A 26,612-nucleotide genomic window follows, 5' to 3' on the forward strand; every position below is an offset into this window, starting at 1 on the left:
ACAGTATGTCATTACTAAGTGCTGTTAATCTCTGTGCTGTCAGACGTTCAAACTGTTAGGGGCCGATTCACTAAATTCGAGTGAAGGATTCGAAGTAAAAAAACTTCGAATTTCGAAGTATTTTTTGGGCTACTTCGACCATCGAATGGGCTACTTCGACCTTCGACTACGACTTCGAATCGAAGGATTCGAACAAAAAATCGTTCGACTATTCGACCATTCGATAGTCGAAGTACTGTCTCTTTAAAAAAAAAGCTACCGAAGTCAATGTTAGCCTATGGGGAAGGTCCCCATAGGCTTTCCTAAGTTTTTTTGATCGAAGGATATTCCTTCGATCGTTGGATTAAAATCCTTCGAATTGTTCGATTAGAAGGATTTAATTGTTCGATCTAAGGAATAATCCTTCGATCGTACGATCGCTAAATCCTTTGACTTCGATATTCGAAGTCGAAGGATTTCAATTCCTAGTCGAATATCGAGGGTTAATTAACCCTCGATATTCGACCCTTAATGAATCAGCCCCTAAATGTAGTGAACACAGAAATAAAAAAATTATAATGCTGCTATCTTGAAAAAACCATAATAAAGTTAATTCATTATTAGGTAAAATGTGTGCCGTAGGATGAGCACTGTAAAAAAAAAAGCTAAGGTCAAGAACAGCATATCTCAGACCTTCATTTGTCATCAGAAGACCCCTAACCTCCCTTGGGCAATGTGAGTACTTACCCTAAGTGTACTTACAAAACAAAAAATGATCAGCTAGCTTTCTCATTCTCACTTGTGGCTCAATATAGGAAGATGATCTAAGGTACATAGCTTAAGCTGAACAACCAGTATTGCTATGTCCACACCAGCTCTACCAACAGCATGCATATAAGTTAATTTCGTTGGTCTTGTTACCTTCCTTACAGACATTTGAACATGTGGTCATGCTTGGTCTGGAATTTAGGATTGATTAACAAACCCATAAATGACCTGGCATGTGGGCATTGCCTAGCCTTGCGAGCTACTGCTCAATTTCCACATAAACCCTTATATCACCTGCTAGTGTGTTGCATGGTGGCAGCAACCTAGTTGTGTGCCAGGTCATGGTTCAGAGTGGCCTCTGTCATATTCATTGGTTGTATTTGACTTTAGTTGGGCAGTACCAGTCAACCTTCATACCTAGAGGATAAAGCATAGAGACGAAGTATCAACCCAGTTGTCATCTTTCTTTTAAAACTTTTTCAAATTCTATACTGCTGGTGGAAGTGGTCATAAATTTCAAATCTAGGAACTGGGAGTAGTGAATCCCCTGGGACGGGTGGTTTGAGTTAATGCCTGAATTAAGCTTTTCTTATCTGTTGGCAGTTATAATTCTTGTCAATGGTCACTTCTAGATAAGTAATACTCTGCTTGTCATGCATCATAGTAAATTCAATTTGATATAGTCTACACCAAGTCCTACCAAGGGATAATAGCTCCTCCTCAGTACCCACATAGACCAAAAGCAGATCATCCATATATCACTTATAGAAGCAAATGGTGTCTCTACAAATAGGTAATAAGATTTGATTTTCATAGTCTTCCATAAAAATGTTGTCAAAGTAGGGGGAAAATTTTGATCTTGTGGTCTCTGCATGCTTAAATTGTGTGGAATCACTGTGTACATGCTGGATACATCCATTGTGTCCAATAGACAGATCAGTGATTAAATACCTATGATAAACACTGGCAACAGATAATTGGTCAAGTACTTCTTCTCATAGCATGATTATCTAGTAGCACTCTGGTCCTCCCTTTTCTGCTTGCTTAATGAACTATTTACTACCATCCCTTAAATTTCTGATGGCTTCTATTAAAAGAAGTCAGGTAAATGTAGCTATTGAATGTGCTATAATTGAAGGGTCAAAGACATTTTTTTGTTTAAAAATGTTAGAGCGGTTATCATTTTATCTTAAAAGTGATGCCTTAATTGTCTTTTAAATGTATGTATATCCTTAAATATTTCAAAATGGTCAGATTGATTTGTGGGGACAAATTTCTGACTCTTATTTACCAATCTGGTTTCCCCCATTGTGAGTATATATTTGGATACATTCCTCAATATATCTTTCTTCAGACCCTACTGGGGGATTCTGCATTAGTTTTTCTTTCCTCCGCTCTTAATTTTGCCTCTTTTGGGGGAGGTCTGTTTGTACTTGGTATTTTGTCCAATTTGAAACAAACAAAAAATGCCCAAGTATTTTGGACAAATTCCTTTGCGAAAAGAAATCCACAATTCTCTAAAAGTCCAAATTTATATGTAGCAGCCCAATCATATCAGTGTGACTTCCATTGACTCCTATAGGACCTCAACAACTTTTACCTGGTGAAGTTTTGCCTTGGAGGTTTTTGCATTTTTTACACTTAATAAATCTCTACATTTTAGAGCTTTTTGGAAATATAGTAAAACCACAACATTTTAACGATACGTGGGAAAAACAAAAATTTGTTAATTTTAGTTGTTAGTAAATGGGCCCCTCTGTCTTATTTTCAGGAAGTCCCTTTTATTTTTTATTTCACTGATGCTGCCTTATTGTGACTATTTTTTTCTCCTTCTTTTAGCATGTAATGTTTTCCTTAATATTTTTATGACAATACATGCTCTTATCCTAAGATACTAGTTGCAGTACCGCTGTACTTATTTATATATTTTACAACATACATACAATTAGCAGCTATGCAAAACAAAATGCAACAAACATTTAGAATCTTGCACAATTCAATGCAGATCTCCTCATATTTCTAATACAGAAAACCCTTGGATTTACCTTCTGTCTATGGTAACTATGCCATGTAGGAGTAATTGATCTCCTTATTTCTCAAAAATAATAACAGGGTCCTACCTGCTGAGGATGTAGAAGAAAGGTCAGTCAGTATCCACGAGTTGCTTCTATCTCAGTGAAAGTCTGCTTCTTATCAATTCCCAGAATATGTAGGTTTGTCCTGGTCCTTTTATGGTACCTCTAATTTATTTCAGTAAAATGCATAGTACCTAACAAATTCCTGTAAAAAGATCAGAACTGTGCTGAACTTATGTAACACAATATGGTAGATTTTCATCCTGTCATTATTAACATTGCAAAAAAAGATCTTTTTGCATATACAGTATTAGTACAATAGTGCACAGATTACTCTGCTCTGATAAAAAAAAACAGGGCTAACATATAATAAATGTTTAAAAATATATTAAACATGTACGGCACATTATTACATCATTAGTTAAAGCAACCAAAAACAAGACACCTATCGTTCCTCCATCTGTATGCTTTGGTCTGCTATTGTCTGTTGCATTAATGATACTTGTCAATAAGTGGTTCCACCAATGGAAAATGAAGGCGTTAATTCACCTTCAGAAAACCCATTGTTTTAAAGTACACTACATTTAATTTATATTTTACATTTTATAAAACAATTTTTCAATTTTAAAAAATGAATTTATGTGTCAAAGTAATTGTCCAGTTAGCCAAGTCACAGACTTTTGAAATGGTTGACATTTGGTACATATAGTAATACATTTCCCAGAACTATTACCAAAAAAAGGCAGTCATTAATGCAATAAATTGTTGCTCTGTTTCACTCTTCAGTAAAGCTTGGGAACATGCTCAGTAGGATCTGAAGCTAGTGTTGCTATCAACTAATGTATCAGAACATAATATGGGCTTACCCCCAGCTTTAAAATGTATAGAGAGGGATACATTATTTGAATCATTTAATCCTCTGAGCCAAAGTATTAGTACTTTAAATATGGTCTATAAAAAATGTGTTTTTCCCTGTCCAACCAGAAAAAAATATGACTTTAATAAATAACCCCCTGTATGTCTTGCAATGTGAAGGGCTTTTTGGCTCCCTTTAGCCCAACTCTCCCTAACCAGGCCAGTTTCTATGTTTTGCTACTGTCCAAGTCCTATCCACTAAGAAGCCATGTTCCAATATCTTGCACTGTTCAGAATTAACAAGATCGAAACAGGCTGTCTGCAAGTTTGTATATGGCTCTGAACTATTAGGCTGTATCTATGCTATAAAACCAGCATTTATTGTTGCATAGTTGGCCACAGGGACATAAAGGAGTGATTTGCATGTCTCTGCCCATAATGCCTTATGTGAGAGTTAAAATCTCATTTTTGATATGAAGGCAGTGTGTGTAGTATAAGGCATGTAAATACCCTCTATCTTCAGAAGGCTTTACACTGCATGTCTTGCAATGTGAATGGCTTTTTTGCTCCTTTTAGCTCATCTCATCCTAACCAGGTTGGATTCTCTGCTTAACAGAGCTGAAATGTACGTACTGTGCCCACCATATGAAATCATTCAGTAGTTTCATTCATATATGCCCGTACCAAATATAAAGCAGTGTACAAACAAATGCTCTATATCCAGCAAGTTTTGTGTGCTACTAAATGAAAAAAAAGCCTTAGGTATTTACAATTCCTCTACTATTGCTATCCTTATTATCAATATGAATTTCTAAGTTAATCAACACTGCTTTTTGTTTACTGTGTAATCAGCTTAAAATATTTTACCCATGTTCAGTAATAATTTTATTCAAACTTATTCAAATGATATTCTTCAGCACACAGTGACAATTTTTTTTTATATTTTCATCTCTCTGCCATTTGGCTTAGAAAGGATTCAAACAGTAACAATGTTTTCACCAGGTCTAGTGACCCATTGCAACCAAACATATGTTTGTTCTCAATAGGGAGCTAAATGTGTGACTTTTATTGTATGTTTTTGGAGTCTGGGTAGACACTAAAGTGGCCTAAGGAAACCACACAGGCCTAGGTAATTAGAAGATTTCCAGAATATTTCAGTTACATATGTTGTTTATGTTTGTTGTTACTCCTTTTGTTGTTACTCCTTTTGAGAAAAGGTTCCAGTCTCTTTATGTGCATTTACACAAGAACCATACAATGTTATGTATTTTAGGAAGTGGTGGTGCATGACAGTGCCTAGGTGTTAGCATTCTCCAGACAGATTCTTTTGTGTCTGACAGAGAATATAAGAAATACATGTCTTATGTTTTTAACTACTGTTATTAAATGAATCAAAGCATTCCCAGGCAGGAATGAAGTCTACAGTAATGGATCTTTCAGTTTAAGGGTAATTTATCGTTCTTTGTTTTGTAGATCCCTGACTCTCATGTTGAGTGTAAATCTATAGCTCCTGCCATAAAGCAAGATTTCTGTAGGCTCTACTGCCAGTGCATGTGCAGGAAAGCTCATTTTTGCATATACCATTGGAAAGTGCAATCTGCCAGCTACAGGAAAGCACTGTAATTAATGCTTGGAATAAGCAGGGCTCTCATAGATAAAGGACGCCCTACTGTCTTTTGTTTCCTGGTGCTTCCCAGTTGCACAATTAATTTGATATCTACTTCTATTATGTAGTGCTGCCAAATAGAGTACCAACATAATCCACAATGTCTTAGACTACGGTTACACTGGGCTGTTTTTCAGTCCATGTATGGCTACTTACATACATACACGACACTTAGGGGCCGATTCATCAAGCTCGAGTGAAGGATTCGAAGTAAAAAAACTTCGAATTTCGAAGTGTTTTTTGGGCTACTTCGACCATCGAATGGGCTACTTCGACCTTCGACTACGACTACGAATCGAAGGATTCGAACTAAAAATCGTTCGACTATTCGACCATTCGATAGTCGAAGTACTGCCTCTTTAAAAAAAACTTCGACCCCCTACTTCGGCAGCTAAAAGCTACCGAAGTCAATGTTAGCCTATGGGGAAGGTCCCCATAGGCTTGCCTAAGTTTTTTTGATCGAAGGATATTCCTTAGATCGTTGGATTAAAATTCTTCGAATCGTTTGATTTGAAGGATTTAATCGTTCGATCGAAGGAATAATCCTTCGATCGTTCGATCGCAGCATTTGCGCTAAATCCTTCGACTTCGATATTCGAAGTCGAAGGATTTTAGTTCCTAGTCGAATATCGAGGGTTAATTAACCCTCGATATTCGACTCTTGATCAATCGGCCCCATACAGTATGTATAATTGAATGGAGATGTACATTTTGCAATGTGGTTTGACTGCAGTTTCTTTTTACAAGCGCTTATTCAGTTCTGAATCGTATGACAGGTAAGCAATTTACTTATCTTATGAACTACCCCATAGATATCAGTTGTTCCCATACAATGTTGTATGGGTATTGTCATAGCATCACATGTAAATCAGTAAGTGAACATGCAAGCCTAAGGCTACTGGCATACAGACTTGTTTATCCATCTGTGTTTTCTATGCAGGAAGAGAAAAGGCAATCACCTCCGTCTTACAAAAATATAAGCCACATTTCATCTGTTTGTGTGTAATAAATTGAAGGTGCTTCCCTAAATAGTGTTTTTATTTCTAATTTGTCCTTTCACTGGACAATAGGGGATGCAAATCATTAGTCAGGGCTGAAGCATTATGTTTTTATGTGGTGTTAAAAGGTTGGGGTATAGGTAGTTTTATGGCAAATTATATAATAACCACCCCACTGGCTTTATGTTGCCACTATTGGACTGAACTTGGATTTTCCAGGGAACAATCTTAATGGTTACAAAATATCTACCTACTAATTTATATACAAGCACAGGTATGACATCCCTTATCCAGAAAGCTTCGAATTATGGAAAGGCTGTCTCCCATAGGCTCCATATAATCCAAAATGTTTTCAATTTTGTTTACAAATTATTTCCTTTTTCTCTGTAATAATAAAACAGTACATTGTAAAAAATCTAAACTAAGATATATTTAATCCTTATTAGAAGAAGAACCTGCCTATTAGGTCTATTTAATGTTTACATGATTTACTAGTAGACTAAGGGGGTTATTTTACAGTCCGAATGCCAAAAATGTGAAAAATACTATAAAATCAGAATATATAGTGGAAAAAAAACTTAAAATTTTTCGGAATTTTATTAAACTCCAAGGGACAAATTCCCTAATCGGCAAAAATTCGCCATCGACAGCTTCACAGCCATCGCAACACTTTGCCAGGCGTAGATTCGCTAGGACAACGCTAATTCACTTAAATGCGAAGTTATGTCCAGGACACCGAACGCTGGCGAATTTTCGCTAGCGTTATTTCGGCAATCAAACCGAAGATGCTCTAGCATTGCCTAATTTGCATATGGTGGGAAATTATAAAGTTACATGGACGTATATGTTGTTGCAAATACATTACATTACACAAGTCCAGGGAACCTTAATAAAGAAAATAGAGTTGTTATAATGCCCTACACATGAGCCCACTGTAAAGTTTATGTTCCATATGTTAGAAAATGCATGGGGGAAGTCAGAATAAAAAAGTACCTCAACTCAGACCTGACAAGTTCATGTAGAAGTCAGTGTGAAAAGTCTCGAAGATATCTTGATCTGCGCTGGGTTTTGTGCACTAATAAGAAGATTTTGTGGTTTTCGGGCAAAAATCTGAAAATTTGTACGATTCAATTTTTTCAAGTTTCTTTTCCTGCACAGGAAATTTTCTAAAAAAAATGTATTGATAAAAAAAGAGGAAAAACCTGTGCGGATTTGGTCGGAGTAGTTTTCAGAAATTTTTCATCCACATATATTTTGCCACAAATCCTGCATTGTTTAGATTAATTGTGTTAGTAAATATTTAAAATGAACAATAAAGCAGTAAGGTTTCTATGTAAGATGATCAATAAAAACTTATTTTTGTAGTCTCTTAAAAGAAAATTGTGTTTCTGTTGTTTGATTTATTTTTCTGACCTTCATATTAATTGATTGCCGAAATGTTTTCCCAGGAAAATCTGCCTAAACTATTCTAGAATAATGTGTATTGCAACGACAGCAGAAAAAAAATCTATATGAAAAAAATCAATAAACTTGAAAGCAGAATTTAGCTGAATGCATGATACGGTTCTTTGTGAATAAAATAATTAACAAGCAAAAATAACAGTCAATTCAAGGTGTTATAATTTATAAATTCTGTTGTAAATAAAAAAAAATCCATGACAGATAGGTTTGAGAAATGCAGAACAATAGCTATTTTCACTCACTTGCAAAGGATATAATTAGGAATTCTTTCAGGTTTTTGGATAGAGATGGCACATACAGTAGAAAAAAATAATAGGCTGTCACAGGCGTAAAAGGTTAGCACTCTAAACCCAACAAAAGAATGTATTCAGCGGAAGAGCTTTTTAAAAATATATTCTTTTATATTATTATTTATTTCTTTTTTTTTGTATTTCAAGAAAATTTTTATTCATGAAGAAAAGGTGAACATACAGTGAACATATATGAAAAAATCACATCTGCTCAACATTCAGACATGTAAGCATTCACGGTAACAGGAGTACAGTTCTGAAAGTGAACTAGTACCATTAATGTCGTAGGACAAAAGCAGAAAGGAAAGAGAAGGGTAGGAAGGGGGGGGGGGATTGGGGATAGAGCCTGAAGGCTAACGTTCTAGCATAGTACTGTGTTTTCACAGTTTGCCATGTGCATGTAAGTAGGAGATCCAGGGCTGCCATGTCGATATAAAGTTATTCTTTTTCATTGTGAGATATGATGTCAATTCTTCCATAATATATATATCCCTGACATTCGCAATCCATTCCTCTAAGGTCGGGGGAGTGACCTCTCTCCAGTGTCTAGGGATCAGTATTTTTGCTGCTAGTAGTAATTGGTTTAGCAGACTATATTTGAAAGTATGTTCTGGGAGCTCAGTATGAAGCAAAAGGAGTAAGTGAGGTGAGAGATCGACCTGATAGCCCAGAACCTCTCGACACACCTTTTTTATGCTGTCCCAAAACGGTTTCAACTTCTCGCAGAAAAACCAGATATGAGAAATATTCCCTACCTCCTTATGACACCTCCAACATAGGTTATCCGGTATCATATGCATTTGGAATAATTTAGTGGGCGTTCTATACCAATACGATAGAATTTTATAGGAGTTTTCCTGAAATCTGTTATTTATAGAACATTTCGCTAAGAGTCTGAAGATTTTCTCCCAGTCATCCTCTGACAGACTTAGCTGTAGTTCGGATTCCCAGGTCTTTGTGAAGTGTGGCAACTGGGGATATTTCTTTCGTATTATCAGCTTGTAAAGCAATGAAATTAAATGCTGCGGAACAGTTTTTTTATCACAAAGAGTTTCAAACTCAGTCAATGGTCGATTGGCTTGTTGGAGCATTGGGTTTAGTTGTAAAAAGTGTTGGATTTGGTAATATCTCCAGTGATCCCTCTCTTCCCAATTAGGTTTGGCGTCTTCTATAGAGGATATAGAGGTATCTGTTTTAAGGATATGTTTCAGCTGTAAGTTACGTATCCCAAATGCAGAAGCCATTCCCTTATCCAGAATCCCTGGCAGAAAATCAAGGTTTTGACTCAGGGTAAATAGCGGAGAGGGGTACGGAATAAGCTGATATGTTTGGTTAAATTTGTACCAGAATTGTTCTAAGGCTGACGTTTGAGGATTGCCTTTCAGGTTGAGCGCCACATGTTTCCCCTTGTTCCAAAGAATGTTATTGACAGGGAATTTGACTCCATTATCCTCTATACATTTCCATTGTTTCATTGAATGAGCATTAGAATGTTCAACCAATTTCGCTAATAAACATGCTTGGTAATATGAAAAACAGTCAGGTAGGCCCAATCCGCCCCTTCCTTTAGGTAGATATAATATAGGCCTGCCAATCCTAGGATGTTTATTAGCCCACACAAATTTGCTAATTATTGTATTAAGAGAGAGAAAAAATCCCTTGGGAACTAAGACAGGCAAAGTTTGAAACAGGTATAATATCTTAGGCAAAATTTACATTTTCACAATAGCTATTCTACCTGTCCAAGTGAAGTGAGTTTTGTCCCACTCTTTCAGCAAAGCAGCTATGGTATCAACCATAGGTTTATAATTGTAAATATATACTTTGTCTAGGTCATGAGGAATATAGACACCTAGATATTTTATTTTCTCCATTTGCCATTGAAAGTTAAAATTAGCTCTTAATTGTTGAACCGAAGAGTGCTGCATATAAATAGGAAGGGCTTCAGATTTAGCCATATTAATTTTATAATTGGAAAGTTCGCCATAAAACGCAAGTTCCTTAATAGCATTGGGCATCGAAATATGTGGGTTGGTTATGACTAATAGGAGGTCATCTGCAAATGCAGCAAGTTTATATACCCGTGTGTCTATAGTCATCCCTGAGATGTCTGGATTATTTCGAAGTGCTATCAATAGATGTTCCATACAGAGAACGTATAATAACGGGGATAGCGGGCATCCTTGTCGTGTCCCGTTCGTTATATCAAAAGTATCAGAAAGAATACCATTTAGCCGTACTTTGGCTGAGGGATTCGAGTAGACCGCCATAATTTTATCCTTAAAAGGCTTCTCTATTCCAGTCCCTTCTAACACTAGCTTGAGGAATGTCCAATTAACTCTATCGAACGCCTTCTCCGCATCCGTGGAGAGGAGCAAAGAAGGCGTTCGATGAGCCTTCGCCCAACTAATCAGATTAAGAATTTTCATGGTATTCTCCTTGCCCTCTCTCCCCTTGACAAAGCCTACCTGGTCATCATGTATCCAAAGTGGGAGAAGTGGATTAAGTCTCTGTGCTATAATTTTGGTATATAATTTCAGGTCAATGTTCAATAGAGATATGGGTCTATAGTTACCACAAAGTGTGGCATCTTTGCCCGGTTTAGGGATGACTGCAATATAGGCGAGTAAAGCCTCCTTGTTCAAGGAATGTTTCTCATCAATCTCGTTAATAAAATCGAGAAAAAGAGGGGCCAATTGAGCAGAAAAAACCTTGTAGAACTTTCCTGTATAGCCGTCAGGTCCCGGGGATTTGTGTAGTTTTAAATTTTTGATAACAGTCAGTACTTCCTGTGTTTGAAATGGGACACTCAGTTCTCTAAGGAGATTACCGTCAATGCCTGGTAGGGGGTGTTTTGATAAATAAGTTCCAATTCTCGCTTCCAATGTATTTTGAGTCATAGTATGGGGGATATTATACAAGTCCTGATAATACTGTTTAAAAGTCTCAGCTATTTGTGACGGTAAGATCTGTACGTTTCCCTGTTTGTCAGTAATTTTATGTGTATATGAGAGATTTTGTCTATTTTTCAGGGCCGTAGCTAACAGTCTCCCTGAATTGTTTCCAAATTCATAATACTTTTGTTTTAGCTTGATCATGGCATGTTTGCTTTGGGCATTTAATATCTGTCTTAATTCCGTTCTTGTCGCTGTCAGGGCTTTGAGATTATCAAGCGATGGATGAGCAATATGCTGAGCTTCCAACTGTCGAATCTGGGCAAATAAGTTGTCCAGTGTCTTCTGGAGCTTTCTTTTAAGGCGTGCGCCATGCTTAATCAAAATACCTCTAATCAGACATTTCAACGCTTGCCATTTCGTTTGTTGCGAAGTGGAATCCTTAGCTACTCTAGGGATATATTCCTTAATAGTTCCCTCAATTTCTTCCCTACATTCAGCATCATCTAATAAATTGTCATTAAGTCTCCAGTTCCAGACCGGTCTCGGCTTGTTTGGTATGTTAATTACAATATGAACAGCTGCATGGTCAGACCAGGTTATGTTATCCATATCCGCTTTCACTAGCCAATGCAAGTAATGTTGGGAGATGAAAACATAATCCAGTCGGGAGTAGCTCTGTTGGGGGAACGAAAAATGAGAGTATTGTTTAGCAGTAGGGTTATGAAATCGCCAGGCGTCAATGACTCTCATGTTTTGCAGTGATTTAGCAGCTCGAGCAATGTTCTTGGAAGTCAGTAGGGATTGACCTTTGGAAGTGTCTATTTTGGGGTCGAGGGCGATGTTAAGATCACCTCCCAGAATCAATAGCCCTTCTGAGAAGTTAGAAATCTTCGTATATAATTTAGATAGGAATTGCGCTTGGTTAAGGTTGGGTAAATAGAAACTACCAATGGTACAAGGAGTATGAAACAATAGGCCTTTTATCAGAACATATCTACCGTTAGGGTCCACAAGAGTATCATTAACCCTGAAATCAATTGACTTTTTAATAGCTATAGCAACCCCCTTCATTTTTTGTAAAGGATTATTACTGTAAAACCATTGCGAGTACTGACCTAGTTTATGCATGTGAGGGGCTTCCCTCTTAAAATGTGTTTCCTGAAGTAAAATTATATCCCCTTTGTTTTTCCTCATTAAAGTTATCAGTTGTTTCCTCTTTTCCGGGATATTTAGGCCATTCACATTCAGGGAAATTATTTTCAAATTACTCTCCATTATACAAACAACACTCAATAGAAACACATAATACAAACTTCTCACTGAGATCATAGCCTCCAGGCTCAGAGTGGGGAGGGGTAGCAGGGTAGGATCTATAGAAAAAAGTAATAGAAATACAATCAAAACATATCGTGCAAGCAAACACAATGCAGTGGCTGGAACAACATATTCCTAGTAAGAGCGGATACAGAGCAAAAACCAGAAGGAAAAACACATACAGTGTAAATGGGCGACTCTTCTGCAGATGCAGACCTAGTGTCAGACAATTTGTCTGGCCCATTGCTGGGGGGGTGGTGTTGAGCAACATGTTCAGTAACACCTAGGCAGAAAAAAATGCCAGAGCTCAGGAGGAGCAAAAATATATAACAACAATTTGTTTAAGTGGAGCAAAACAGTAGAAAAGGTATTGAAAAAAACGGCTAAATTACTTGAAACACCATCCATTGTTTTGGGGATTCACCCAGGGTTAGATGGCATAGGGCTTCCTGGTGCTTTTCTGGGTGTCTGTCGTGATCTACTTCTTTTCGCCTTAGGTGATTCCACCTCTTTCCAAGGGTCTTGATGTGGCAAAAGGGTTGGTGTCGGTAGTTGTACAAATTTAATCCAGTCGGAAAGATCAAGCTTTGGAGCATTACAAGCCTGTAGGAAGGATCGCAAATCTTCAGGTGTTGACATCGTGTGTGATTTCCCAGCAATAGTGGCCTGGATGCTAAACGGGAACCCCCACCTAAACAAAATTTTATTTTCTTTCAGGAAGTTTGTCAGGGGTTGGAGTAGACGTCGTTGTTGTAGCGTATACCATGATAAATCTTGCATGATAGAGACCTCAGCATCATCCATTTTAATCAGCTTCTGTTGTCGCGCTTTAGAGAGGATTTCCTCCTTCACTGTAAAATGCAATAAGCAGCATATGACATCTCGTGGTTTATCAGATGGAAGACCTTTAGGACAGAGTGCTCGGTGAACCCTTTCGATGTGTATCTCATTGGTGTCAGGCAGATTGAGCACAGAGTTAAACAATGAAGTTACTGTTCGTTTAAGGGTGTTTGCTTCCACTGCTTCAGGAAGACCTCTTATACGCAGATTACATAGCCTCCCTCTGTTATCAAGGTCCTCCACCCGGCGGGACAGAGATTGAATAGCTTTGTTTTGTAGTTGGGACACAGCAAGTAGTGAGTCAACAGCTCAATTTGCTCCGTTCGGCATTCAATCGTTTCAGTCCTGGCATGAATGGATGCAATTTCAGTCTTAAGTTCAGCTACTTCTTCCTTTAGCGCACTTTTAATCTGAGCCGCTAAATCTTTCAGATCACGTTTTGTGGGCAATGTTTTTAGGAGTGCGTAAGTGTTACTCTCCGAAACAGTAGAGTCGTCATCAGAGTCCTGGTCATCTCTCTCAGCCTGTTCTAGCCTGTCTGACTCTGCTCGTGACCTCTCCTGCTCTGCTGGAGCTAAAAATTTCTTCAAGAATTTTTGGGATTCGGTAATTTTATGCTGTTTTAGAGTGTCCCTTGTGCCATCTTTCACTTTGCCGTATTTACCCATGTTAGTATAATGATTTTCCACCTAGCAAGATGAGCTCCAGCATTTGGTCAAAATTAGATATCCATCATAGGGTGCATACAGTCCCAAAACATAAGTGGAGCCAGTGTAGGAGGCCTCTGTGAGACCTGAAGGAGCCCCCTGGAAAGGACAGGGTTTATGCCACTCCCTGCTGCAAATGTAAACTGCGATTAAGTCCAGGTGTTGTATAAGACTTAGGACTTGCAATACTGGTAGCTATGGGGGAGATCTTCGGTGCCCCAAGTAGCAGGGGTGAAGGAATGCCCAGCAACAAGCAGCCAGGGAGTATTGAATAAAGCACCTCTAAGCTGCCAAGGCTAATGGGAGGCCTGTATGGAGTAAAGCGCTCCACTATTGAGGAGAATCATAAGTCCACGGGGCCCCGAGGTACTCACCCCCTTGAAGCAGCTGTGTGCAGCTTTTGGTAGTGTCTGGCGTTGGTACGCTAACCTGCGGCCTCCATGATCCGGTCGCGTCGCGACCACGTGGTGTAAATCTAGGCCGCAGCTTCAGCACGCAGCTAGGCCGGAAACATCGGTTGGTCTGTATTAGCCTTAGCGTCCTGCAAGTGGGCTCTTTCTGTGGCGGGCGCCCTCCCCAAGCCAGCTGGACTGCTCTCCTAGGCAAGGGGTGAGTTGCGGTGATGGTACTCACCAATTTGGCCAGCTGGGCTGAGAGCACTGTGAATGTGCGTCTGCACAGGTGCCCGGTTAGCCACGCCCCCCCCTCTTTTATATTATTATTATATACCAGAAACAGTCTGCATTAATGCTATAGAGCAATATGATTAAAATGTGTTTAAAAATACATTGCATACACACAATTTCTCACAAAGACACACGTACTGTACGTATAATGTAGAAGTGCAAATGCCCTTGCACGCATAAATGTTTATCTCTGAGTCCTAGTCTGATATTCCATAGCATCTTGTGGCAGATCTGAGCCTTGAATATTTATACCACCATAAGCATTTCCAATTTATGTTTTTGTACTTGAGGGTTGCATACTGTAGGTAGACCCACTCACACATCCACATTTTACTTCCTTTATAATCTGTCCTTGAAATTATATCATTCCAAATACTACAAGAATGATATTGCATCTTAATTTGGCTGTCAAAGAGAAATGGAAGTTCGGGAAGATATTGGGGTGATAGAACATCTCCTGACTTACAGCATTATAAGGTTTGATGATTCAATCTGTCTTGTCTACTGCAACTGTCACAGCATTTCTTCTGATTACATGCTCACTAACCCTTTTAAATAAGCACTCTAAAGATGTCAGTAGCATGATAAAAACCTCCAGAGTCTCGGTTCATTTCATTCCCTTTATTTCCCCATTTCTTCACCGTTTCCCCCATGTACCTTTCTTTTGCTTCTCATTTCTTCTGGAACTCCATACCTGAATTTCTCCATAGAGAACTCTCCTTCATTCTCTTTTCCCTCGACTCTTACCACACTTAGGGGCCAATTTATGAACATTCGTAGAACGATAGTTTGTAATTTTAGTGCATTTAGTTTTTTATTTTCTTATAATTACTTATTCCACAATTTTTTTTGTTGTTCATCAAGTTTTGTTTATACTTTTTGAAAAATGTAATAAAGTACAAGGCATTAGTGTTTTTAGAGAAATATAATTTAATTATAGTTTTAAAAGCCTCTATAACCCCCTAAAATAAGAATGTTGATAAATCAGCCACTAAGGGGCAGCATTTTCAAAATGTGAGATTAGAGCTCACCACAGAAAAACTTAGTTTTCTATTCAATCCTATGGCAATTTTTAGAATTGTAAACAGTGGGTTAAAGTTAGAGTTCATCATTTCATAAATATGATTATAAAACTCCCATGGGAATGAATAGAAAGTGAGTGAGTTTTTCTATGTTGAACTCTAATCTCACAGTTTGATATATTTGCCCCTGGTAATCTTGTAATGTAATTTTATTTTTTATTTATATTCTCTCATTGTATTGTGCCCATTTGTTCTATTAATTAATTATTTTAATGTGCAATGCATAAACAAGTAGTACATAAAAATAAACAAAAGATCATAAGCTTTTATGGGCAGGTACCTCATCGCAATGGAAACACCTAGCACTGTCTAATTTAAAATAACTATAACCCTCTGTTTGTGTTTATACCTTGTAAAGAACGATGATTTATGGTGCTATATATATATATATAAATAAATATAATACAATTCGTACATACATACATGCAAGACAAGTACAATAGATATTGATCTTTCACATTGTTAGATTGAAGTAATATTTCACCTAATATATAAAGTCTAATATGTAACCTCCCCTAAATCAGCCTAAGGGTTCATATAATCAAAAAAATTAAACAACACTACAATAATGTGTATTTTCTCCTTTACATTTTTTTCTGCAGTAAATAGTGATAAGACAATAGGGGACATATTTATCAAGGGTCGAATTTCAAATTGAAAAAACTTTGAAATTTGAATTCAAAAAGACCAACCGAAATTGGGTCGAAGTTTTTTCTTGGTTGGTTGAATAGGTCCATTATATATATATATATAAATATATATAAATATATATATATATATATATATATATATATATATATATATATATATATATATATATATAAATTGGCAGTCATGAAAGCACTCACAGCAGTTTTCTTCAATACTTAGTTAAAAGTTCTTTATTCCACGTTCTTATCTACGCGTTTCAACCCACACAGGGCCGTCATCAGGATCCTGATGACGGCCCTGTGTGGGTTGAAACGCGTAGATAAGAACGTGGAATAAAGAACTTTTAACTAAGTATTGAAGAAAACTGCTGTGAGTGCTTTCATGACTGCCAATTTGTTATTATACTCTGGTTAGCACCCAGCTTTAACTTTGGAGTGGTGAGTGCCGTTGAATCACTGCCTATATATATATATATATATATATATACCTGTATATATATATAATATATATATATATATATATATATATATATACACACACACATATACATACTGTAACATACTGTATATGAACACTGCACTACACAAAGTATCAGTACAATTTTATTTTGAAATGTATAAACATATAGTAGGAAAAATAAAACACTATTTTCTGTTCTGTCTCTTATTTTAAACATGTTTTGATTTCTATACATTTTCGACTACATTATTTTCCATTTCCAGATTAGATTTCCATTTGCATTGCTTTTTTTAGAAACTTAATTTAGGGCTGTCTGTCGTAAACGCAACAGGATATTTTCTCAGTGATGATATTTCTTATTTGTTTTTAGCTGAAAGTGGGCCAAAAAAGATGAAAAAATATTACTGACTTTCTGAAGCTTAATATGCTTTCTTTTTGCATCTGACTACAAAACTATTTTAATATTGAATTACCAAATTACAACATTATTTTAGAAATATATCGAATATACAGTACATATATACAGATGCAGCCACTTTGGTTTGTCTGTTTGACACAGAATAACTAAACACAGATATCCCATTTATCTCATTTAACACAGAAAACTGCATCACAACATCCCATCTAATTAAAGCATTCACCATTGTGAACAATGGTGCTTTGGTATGCTAATGAAAAGGTTAAATGCATTAAATGAGTTAAGATGACTTTAGATAGCACAGTTTATTCAATTAACCCTGAGTCATGACGCATTTAACTCACAAATCAAAGTGGCTTCATCTGTATAATACATTTTTAAAAATGCCACAATACTCACTTTTGTAGTTGTTATATTGTATAAATAATAACATGTTAACTCTTGAGTGTTTGATTATCAAAAATGATGGTTTACAAGTTTACCCATCACTCACATAATCCACAGTAACACCATTCACTCAAATGTATTGGGCTCCCAGATGGAATACATGATTTACATATTTCAGCTCTATGAATATTTGTGATAGACAAAGCATATCTAATTATTTATTACTTTTCACTGCTTGCACAGTTGTTATGTATTGGTCCTGCTGACATTGGGAAAAGAACACTAAGGGCAGTGGCAGACAGTGAGATTTCATCTAGAGGCAATTTTGGGTTACTTAGCAATATGTTGGTTATAGCACGAGCGATTTCAGTTATTTCAAGCAGAGAGGCATTTTCAGGAAATTTGTTGCCTGCAGTTGCTAATAAATAGTCGTTAATGACAAATCTCCCATTTTGTCACTGCCCTTCTACCCATATTGTTAAAATAATATAATGTAATTATGCAGGACAATTGCCCTCTACCATTCATATTAACAGATTAGAGATGACAACCAAAGAAAGACATGTTAAAAGCAAGAGAGCGAGAAGAGAAATTAAATGAGCATTCACAAAACTGGAGTCATTATTTACACATGGCAATAAAAAGGAAAAAAATTAAAATATAAAAGTGACAATACTGACAATATGAATGATTCATATTATGAGGTGGGTATAAAACAATCCTGGAAACATTTCAGTTATCAAACATAAATATGCTGGACATTTAGGGGCATATTTATCAAGGGTCAAATTTTGACGTAATAGGAGTTTTTTTGAAAATACCAACCAAAAGTATTAAAATAAAATCTTAGTTTTTTTCCTAGTGAATAGATGCTTGTGTTCAAATTCAAGCCATACAAATCAAAGTAACATCATATTCGATCGAATTTGATTCAAAGTTTTTCTGAAAAAAAACTTTGATTTTTCACCAATTTACTCCAAATAGGTTCTAGGAGGTACACCCTAGGCTAAAACAGCAATTCGGCAGGTTTTAGATAGCAAATGGTCAAAGTCGAATTTTTAAAGAAATTCTTTTCAAATTCAAATTCGAATTTGGACTATTCCCTAGTAAAAGTGCACAAAGAATAGCTTGATATTCAAATTGTTTTAATTTGAATTTTCACTTCGAACCTTGATTTTTCCACAAAGTCATTTTTCATTACATATTTAATATATTCATATGTGGCAATTTACTCTGGCTGCAGACGTACTCTGTGTGTCACTGAGTAATTCATTTGTTTTTGGAACTGTTTGATTCCAGCATGAATCAGCAATGTAAAACGCAACAAACAAATAACATGGCAGGTGTTGCATGCTGTTTGGAAATTTGTTAGTTTAAGGAAGTACACCAATAGAAAAATGATTTCTCAAAAACTACAAGATACAAACAAAATATGCAAGCTCATCTGTGAAAAATAAAATAAGTACAAAAAAGTCTGGGTGCAATATTTTATCAATGAACATTGATAAAAAGGAAAACGCTGTAGTCTTTCATTCCCTATGCATTTGAGATTTGGATATTTTCTGCGAAGCATGTTACTTATGTTTAAATGTAAATATGATACAACGTCATCATTTTACATTTATTTGTAGGTAGTTAAGGAAATTAGCAAATTAGGGTTGCAGTGTTAATAAAGTTGGAAAAAATATACCCATGAGGTTTCTACAGAAGAAGATGAAAAAAATAGAATCTTAAACTCTCCCTAACTTGGCTCACAAAGGGAAAAAATCCTTCCTCATTTAAATAAAAGCGTTACAATCCAGTCCACATCCACATCACATGACTGGGGGCAGCTGGGAAATTGACAAAATGTCTAGCCCCATGTCAGAATTTAAAATTGAATATAAAAAAATCTGTTTGCTCTTTTGAGAAATGGATTTCAGTGCAGAATTCTGCTGGAGCAGCACTATTAACTGATTCATTTTGAAAAAATTTTTTTTCCCATGACAGTATTGTTTAACAACAGAGACAATATGTTAAGCATGTAGATGTGGAAAGGGGATAGAAAGGAAGAGAGGGGAGGAGGATCTTGCTTTGTGTTTGGTGGTATCATACTTGGAATTAACTTTGTATTTAAACTTTGTTTTCTGGGGGATAATAAAGCCAATTGGCATGGCTTTTACCTTACTAACAGGGTTATTTTAAAGGTCATATTTTAGCAGTTTTAGAGGTTTTTGAAAACATGACTAAAGTCACAAACTCTAAAACCGCGAAAAAAATCTGAATATAAAAAGCATGAATGAAAAAATCTCTGAACGATGCAGTGAAAAATATGAATACCTCGAAAACCTCTGACATTTTTAGTTTTTCGGATCATTCCTAGCAAAGTCAGAATTGATTAAAAGTGCTGAGATAAGATCAGCGCAGCTCCTGTTGACATCTTTAGCACCTTAACAACTTTTACTTGGGATATAAAAAATATGAAATTCAATTGTTAATAAATGGGCCCCTAAATGTTCTGGGCAATATTAATCTAAGTGGCAATGTATATACACTGTATGTTGCAAGTATCCTTACCCTAATGTTCTGCTGCATTGCTGTATACAATGTGCTTCTATTTTTTCATTCGATTAAGAGTCTTATCTTTAAAATATGAGACTAAACCATGGTGTCAGACAGATGAGCAAATTTAGCCACTTGTGCCCAGTGACTGAGGAAACACAACTGTTTATAGTAAAATACATTGATGATATTGTTCTACACCTTCATACCTATTGCCTGAGTCTCTCTTGGATGGACAGTATCTTACCATTAAGTAAAGCAAAACAAATAAATAAATTCCCTATTACAAATGTAACACTGAACAGCCTATCATTTTCTGCTTGCAATTTGTCATTGTTTTTGGTCTTTTCTTTTTTTCATATCAGGTTTGAGATATTGAACTATATTGAACCAACTAATGGAAAGGCTTTACGTATTAGAAATTGTAGTCTAAAATCTTTGACTACATACAGTACAGTATATAATATGATGTGCTGAACTAAAATCTTTGACTACATGATATGATGTAGACCTAGTGAATTATCAGTCTTAAGAGAAGGTGATGTTTCAGAAACTAGAACTTTAACACGTTTGACTAACCATTAGCTTCTCCTTTTGAAGTGAAATGGAGCTGTCTTGTCTTGTTTGCATATTGACTTCTTCACATACATAAAGAATGGAAACTACCTAATTATAAATGTACTGTACAGCTAACACAGGACTACACTTGTTTCACTTCAGTGGCTGATCTATCCTGTGATAAATGTTACTGTTATTTAATGTCATTTATCACCTGCTGTTCTTTTTTCTTACTGGGAACATCCTGTGTCTTTTGTTCCTTATAAAGTTCATAGATCTAATGTGACTTTAATGTACTTGAAACAAAGGCCTTTAAGTATCTCTATCAGGAAAAATTTGGCAACTTGCCTCTGTTATCTTCAAGACATTTTACTGCTTAACAAATTGAACTTAGAGGAGAGGTAAATGTATGCAAATTTATTTTCTTGGAAGAATATTCCAATAAAGCGCCATCAGCAGGAAGTACAGTAAGTTGTATTTGAACACTTCTGAATAAATGTTTTGTGTTAAGAACACCGGGTGCAACCCAAGTTAGGTTGCTGTAATTAAATCATCAAACCGTGGGTACAGTAATAAAAAGTGCTTGTGTTTAACAGATGTGAGAACATACCGTTTTCTCTTCTGTTTGTAAAGAAACTAAAATGTTAGGCAACTGAACAAGTATTGATTTGAAAATTATAACACATTTTGAAACATTCACAGGTATACAATTTTGACTGTACATACAAATGTTACATTTAACAGGTTTGATTGTCAGTTGCACACTAAGCAAATAGAAATATTGCTATTTATAAACTTCGACATTCAATCCTCTATGGACAATGTGTAAGTTATAGCACATCTGCATTTAATTATATCTATATGAATGCATCTGTACAGGCTCTAGGGCTGGTGTACTTTGCTACTCATCACTAAACCAATAGATACACTGTATGATTACTTCCTCTAACTGATTCTTAAATAAGAGTAAATCCAGAAATGTTCCACAAAATGCTGTATTAGTAAATTGCTAACAAATGGCAAAATAATGCTGAAATGTTATGCCAAATAACTTATTTGGTTGCAGCTCTAACTTAACCATAGAGTAATAATACTTTCATGGAACAAATGAAATGAAAACACATGTTTTATTGAAAGAGGATGAGTCTGTGTCATTCCTATTATAATATTTCCTTGGAAAATTTGACTATCAGTAGTATGTTGGCATAGGGAGAGGGGAAAAGAGCCGCACAAGAAAAGAGTCATCCCCAACAGCACAATACTACTCTGTCTCTTTCATCCAGCTCTCTCTCCGGCGCTGGCACAGTGATACCCAGCAAGCTAGTTACCAGTGCAGGGAAAACACAGTATCCAGCAGTCAGTGATACATAGGCATTTTCCTGCTGAGGGGTGGAAATGAGAGATTGCATTGGCTGAACCATTCCTGGTGCAGACGTGGTAGATTCAATGGACTCTAGTACAGCAGCTGCTCAGTATTCAGGGGTTTACCTGGAGCTTATCATGAATCCCACTTTTAAAAGCTTTGCTGCAGTAGTTCATTTGCCAGATTGTATAAAGCCTTAGATGGCATAGAGGTATGGTAATGAAAATGATTACACACAGCTTATTGGCAAGGCGATCACTGCTAAAGGGCAGCAGCAGCCCACAGTTACTAAAGGGTAATCTACAAGGTCTTCATCCATGTAAGTGCCTTTAAAGGAGAAGGAAAGGTTAAAAATAAGTAAGCCTTATCAGAAAGTCCACCTAAATATACCAGTAAACCCTCAAAGTAGTGCTGTTCTGAGTCCTCTGTCAAAAGAAACACTGCATTTCTATCCGTCTATTGTGTACACATGGGCTTCTGTATCAGACTTCCTGCCTTCAGCTTAAACCTCCTTGCCCCAAACCAGAGCATGCTCAGTTTGCTCCTCCCCCCTTCTCTGCTGTAATCTGAGCCCAGAGCTATGAGTGAGCAGGGAGAGAGACTCAGGCAGGAAGTGATGTCACACCAAGCTAATACTGCAGCCACTATCCTAAACAAACAGAGAGTGCTTCTAGAGCTTTTTACTCAGGTACGGTAAAACATTCTACAGAATAAATATAGCATTCTAGCTTGCACTATTGCAGTAAATCTATTGGCAATAAAATAAAATTAACACTCTTTAGGAACGACCCCCATGGGCTAAAACAGCAATTCGACAGGTTTTAGATGGCTAATAATTGAATTTGAATTCTTAAAGGGACAGTATTCAGAGACTCAGAGCATACCTCCGAGCATACCTCCCAACATTTTGGAAACAGACAAAAGGATTTGCCATGAGGAGAATTTTTTTTACCATGTCCATTTTGTGGCTACACTCCCTATTTACGATGTTAATTTAACAAAATTTGGAAGGCTATGAAAGTTTTAACACATTTCTGTGTTTTTATGTGTCATTACAGCTTTGCTAATGAAGGCGAATTGCCTTTAAAGCTGAAAGTCATAGTTTCCCTAAGGGACCTGTTCATCTTAAATTGGTGCAATTGTTTCTTTGCTTATCTTAAATTATTACAAAAGTACCTAAGTGCACCTGTCATGTATTCTGTGCTCTCTGCCAAAAGCCAATTACGTTTAAGAAACGTTGTTTCTTTTTCTGGTTGTTCAATGCAGGAGATCAACGAGAAAGTTGGGACATTTCAGTAACAATTCGGGACTGCAAGTGGACCTGTCAAAATCAGGATTGTCCTGTGAAAAACAGGACAGTTGGGAGGTACTGTATGCATAAAGGGAGTCGTCTCATACTGGTAAATGTTCCCATGTAAATGGTTGGCAACACTGGGCTTGCAGAGTTCAGCCCATACCTGGATTGGCTTTTACTGTAAATGCTCAGAATGGTAGTCTTTAAAGGGGAACATTCAGTGGCATAAGAGGGAAGCCTTGAACTTCGCTGTGTTATCTTTTTTAACAATAAAAACTGGAAGATCTGGTGCAGGTTGGGTTGGCAGGTCTATCTGCACATGCTACAGTAAACAGTAAACGAAACAGGGCAAACCGGTTTTGGAAAGTAGCAATTATTTTATTACATAATGCTTGGATACAAGTAAAACCCCGAAACTGAGGTCTTCTTCAGGGGCACATGAAAAAATATATAAATGCAGGCCTACATAATGAACATTAAGGGGTAGAATTTCGAAGTTAAAAAAAACTTTGAAATTCAACCCTCGAATTGAAATCCTTCAACTTCGAATATCGAAGTCAAAGGATTTTTCACCGAATTTAACGTTCGAACGATCGAAGGAAAATCATTTGATCGAACGATTAAATCCTTCGAAACAAACTATTCGAATGATTTTAGCGTACGATCAAAGGATTTTCCTTCGATGTACAAAGACTTCGAAAATGGTTGTAGAAGGTCCCCATAGGCTAACATAGCACTTCGGCAGGTTTAATTTGACGAAGTATTGAAGTCAACGTTTTTTTAAAGAGATAGTACTTTGATTATTAAATGGTCGAATATTCGAACGATTTTTACTTCAAATCTAAGTCGAAGTAAATTCGAAGTCATAGTATCCTATTCGATGGTTGAAGTATTTAAAAAACTTTCTTAACTTCGAAAATTCACTCGACCCTTAGTAAATCTGTCCCTAACTCTCCACGTATGTTTTTTCAAGAAGCTCACTTAATAGCCCAAAAATGCTCAGCCTATGGAAAGTACTCTTTTATGCAAGGGGTGTATCAATACTAGTTCACAAAACCTATATACAGATTATTATTGTAGTTATTATAAATATAAATATTTCACCACTCCTCCCCATTTTCCCGGACAGCACTTGACATGGTATTTAGAAAACTCTGCTTACCTCTGCACCAAAAAGACCTAAAGGCCAATGAAAATTAGATACCTCTCAATTTGCTCACTGACATTCACTTTAAAATAGTTTTGAAAAGGAATAAATTATGCAAAAATATTTTTCAATGCTTGCAACTAATATCTAATGTTTTTTTTTTTTTTTAAAGTGTTTTTATTAAATTTTCAAAGCATGTCATACATATTTTGGACATTTAACACATCCAAGCATGGATGTACAATAAGTTTTGGCGTCAAAAGGACATGCATATAAAGAGGAAAAAGAAAGAGAAAACAATAAAAGAAGGAAAAGGAAATGAATTCAAAGTTAACATAACAATATATTCCTATGCATAATGTCGCAATGTCTGAAAACAAGTCTCGAGATCAATTCAGAGTATTGATAGGAGGAGAGAAAAATTCAACAGACTAGGCTTGATTACCTTAAGTAAGATGTCAAAAGTCTATCAGTACGGTGATTCCTGGGGGGCGAGCGTGCAGGTGGTCCAGTTTCGTGCAGCATATTTTGAATATGGTTATTTGTTTCAAGTAGGAGCGAGTTACCCTGTAGAATTTCAGTGTCATACCACGTCGTATTCATGAAGGTGTAAGTGGTTGAATATCTGAGTGGTATGGGGAGACTGCCAATGTAAGTGATCCATGTGGAGAAAAATTTCCCGGCTTGTTGCTCTTTTTTTGTCGTGGCTTCAAGCCAGTCCATATGAAATATGTGGTGTAATTTCTGTTTCATAAGTGTGATTGATGGGGCCTCCACGGATAGCCATTGGTGTAGAATTGTCTTTCGAGATGCCGCCGCCAACCTAGCCGCCAAATGTCTCTCCCCTTTATTTAGATTCGGGTAATGGTGAGCAGTACTAAACAAGGCCCAGTCTATAGTGGGCCGGATTGGTTTGTTCACAATTTGTGTCCAATAAGAGGTTACTTCCAGCCAAAAGATTTGTATTCGAGGACATGACCAGAGCATGTGGAGAAGATCTGCCTTAGGAGCCATGCATCTAGTGCACCTGTCTGAGGGGCGGGTTCCCATCTTAAATCGTTTTTCAGGAGTTAGATAAGAATTATGAAGAAGCTGTAAAGCCATTTCTTGATATCTGCTGCTAGGCAGTAACTGGGTTATGCGTATGTGAGATTGTAAGATTTCGGTGGTAGGAATTTGTGGCATAAGAGTTGTCCATTTCAGATAGAGGGATTTGTCTGTGTCTAAGTCTATGTTAGTCCGTAGCAGGTGGTATATGCATGCAGTCGAGCGTATGGTAGCTTTCTCTTTCCAGAGATTGTCAATAACGTTACTATCTGCAGTGTCTTTATGTTTGTGGATCGTATTTCTAGCAAAGTGTAGTATTTGCATACTAAGAAATATGTGAGGATTTGTATCTGGAAATCTATCTTTTAGTTCCATTGGGGAGAGTAGGTTTCGGTTGTTGTTGGTAAGATGTCGTACTGTATCTAATCCTGCATCTCGCCAACCGTATAGAACCGGATTTGATAGTCCCATAGGGAAGTCCCTGTTTCCTAACCATGTTACATATAGCGAATGATATGGAGGCAGTCGATGTCTCCTTCGTAGGGATTGCCAAGTTTTGTAAGTGTCTATAAACAATGGATTATCTTTTAGAGAGTGGGGAATCGCTGAGAGTGGGGAGTGAAGAAGGTAATTTAAAGTGAGGCCTTCTGTGTGGGACTGGTCTAGATCTGTGTCGGCAAACCAATTCCTATGTGTTAACCAATCCCCTGCATATCTAAGTAGAGCTGCTTCATTGTATTCCTTGACATTCGCTAAATTGACTCCCCCCAAGTTTTTTGGTTGTTGTAGTTTAAATATGCCGATTCTGGATCGTTAATTCTGCCAAATAAAGGTGCGAAATATATGATTGATACATTTTAAGTCAGTGGGTTTGATGCGATATGGTAACATTTGCAACGGATACATTAGTTTGGGGAACAGAATCATTTTAATAAAGTGGATTCTACCTAAAAAAGTTAAATTAATATGCTTCCACTGTTGTGTGTCTCGTTGTATCTTATCTATAATCGATCGAATGTTTAATTTATAGGTGTCTTTGTGGTGTTTAGGTATTTTCATGCCTAAGTATGTTATGTAATGTTGAGCTTTTTTGAAGGGAAAGTCAGTGGGCCAATTTTGTGATGAAGTA

This window comes from Xenopus laevis, chromosome 2S (genome assembly GCF_017654675.1).
Source record: "Xenopus laevis strain J_2021 chromosome 2S, Xenopus_laevis_v10.1, whole genome shotgun sequence".
NCBI classification, from domain to species: Eukaryota; Metazoa; Chordata; class Amphibia; order Anura; family Pipidae; genus Xenopus; species Xenopus laevis.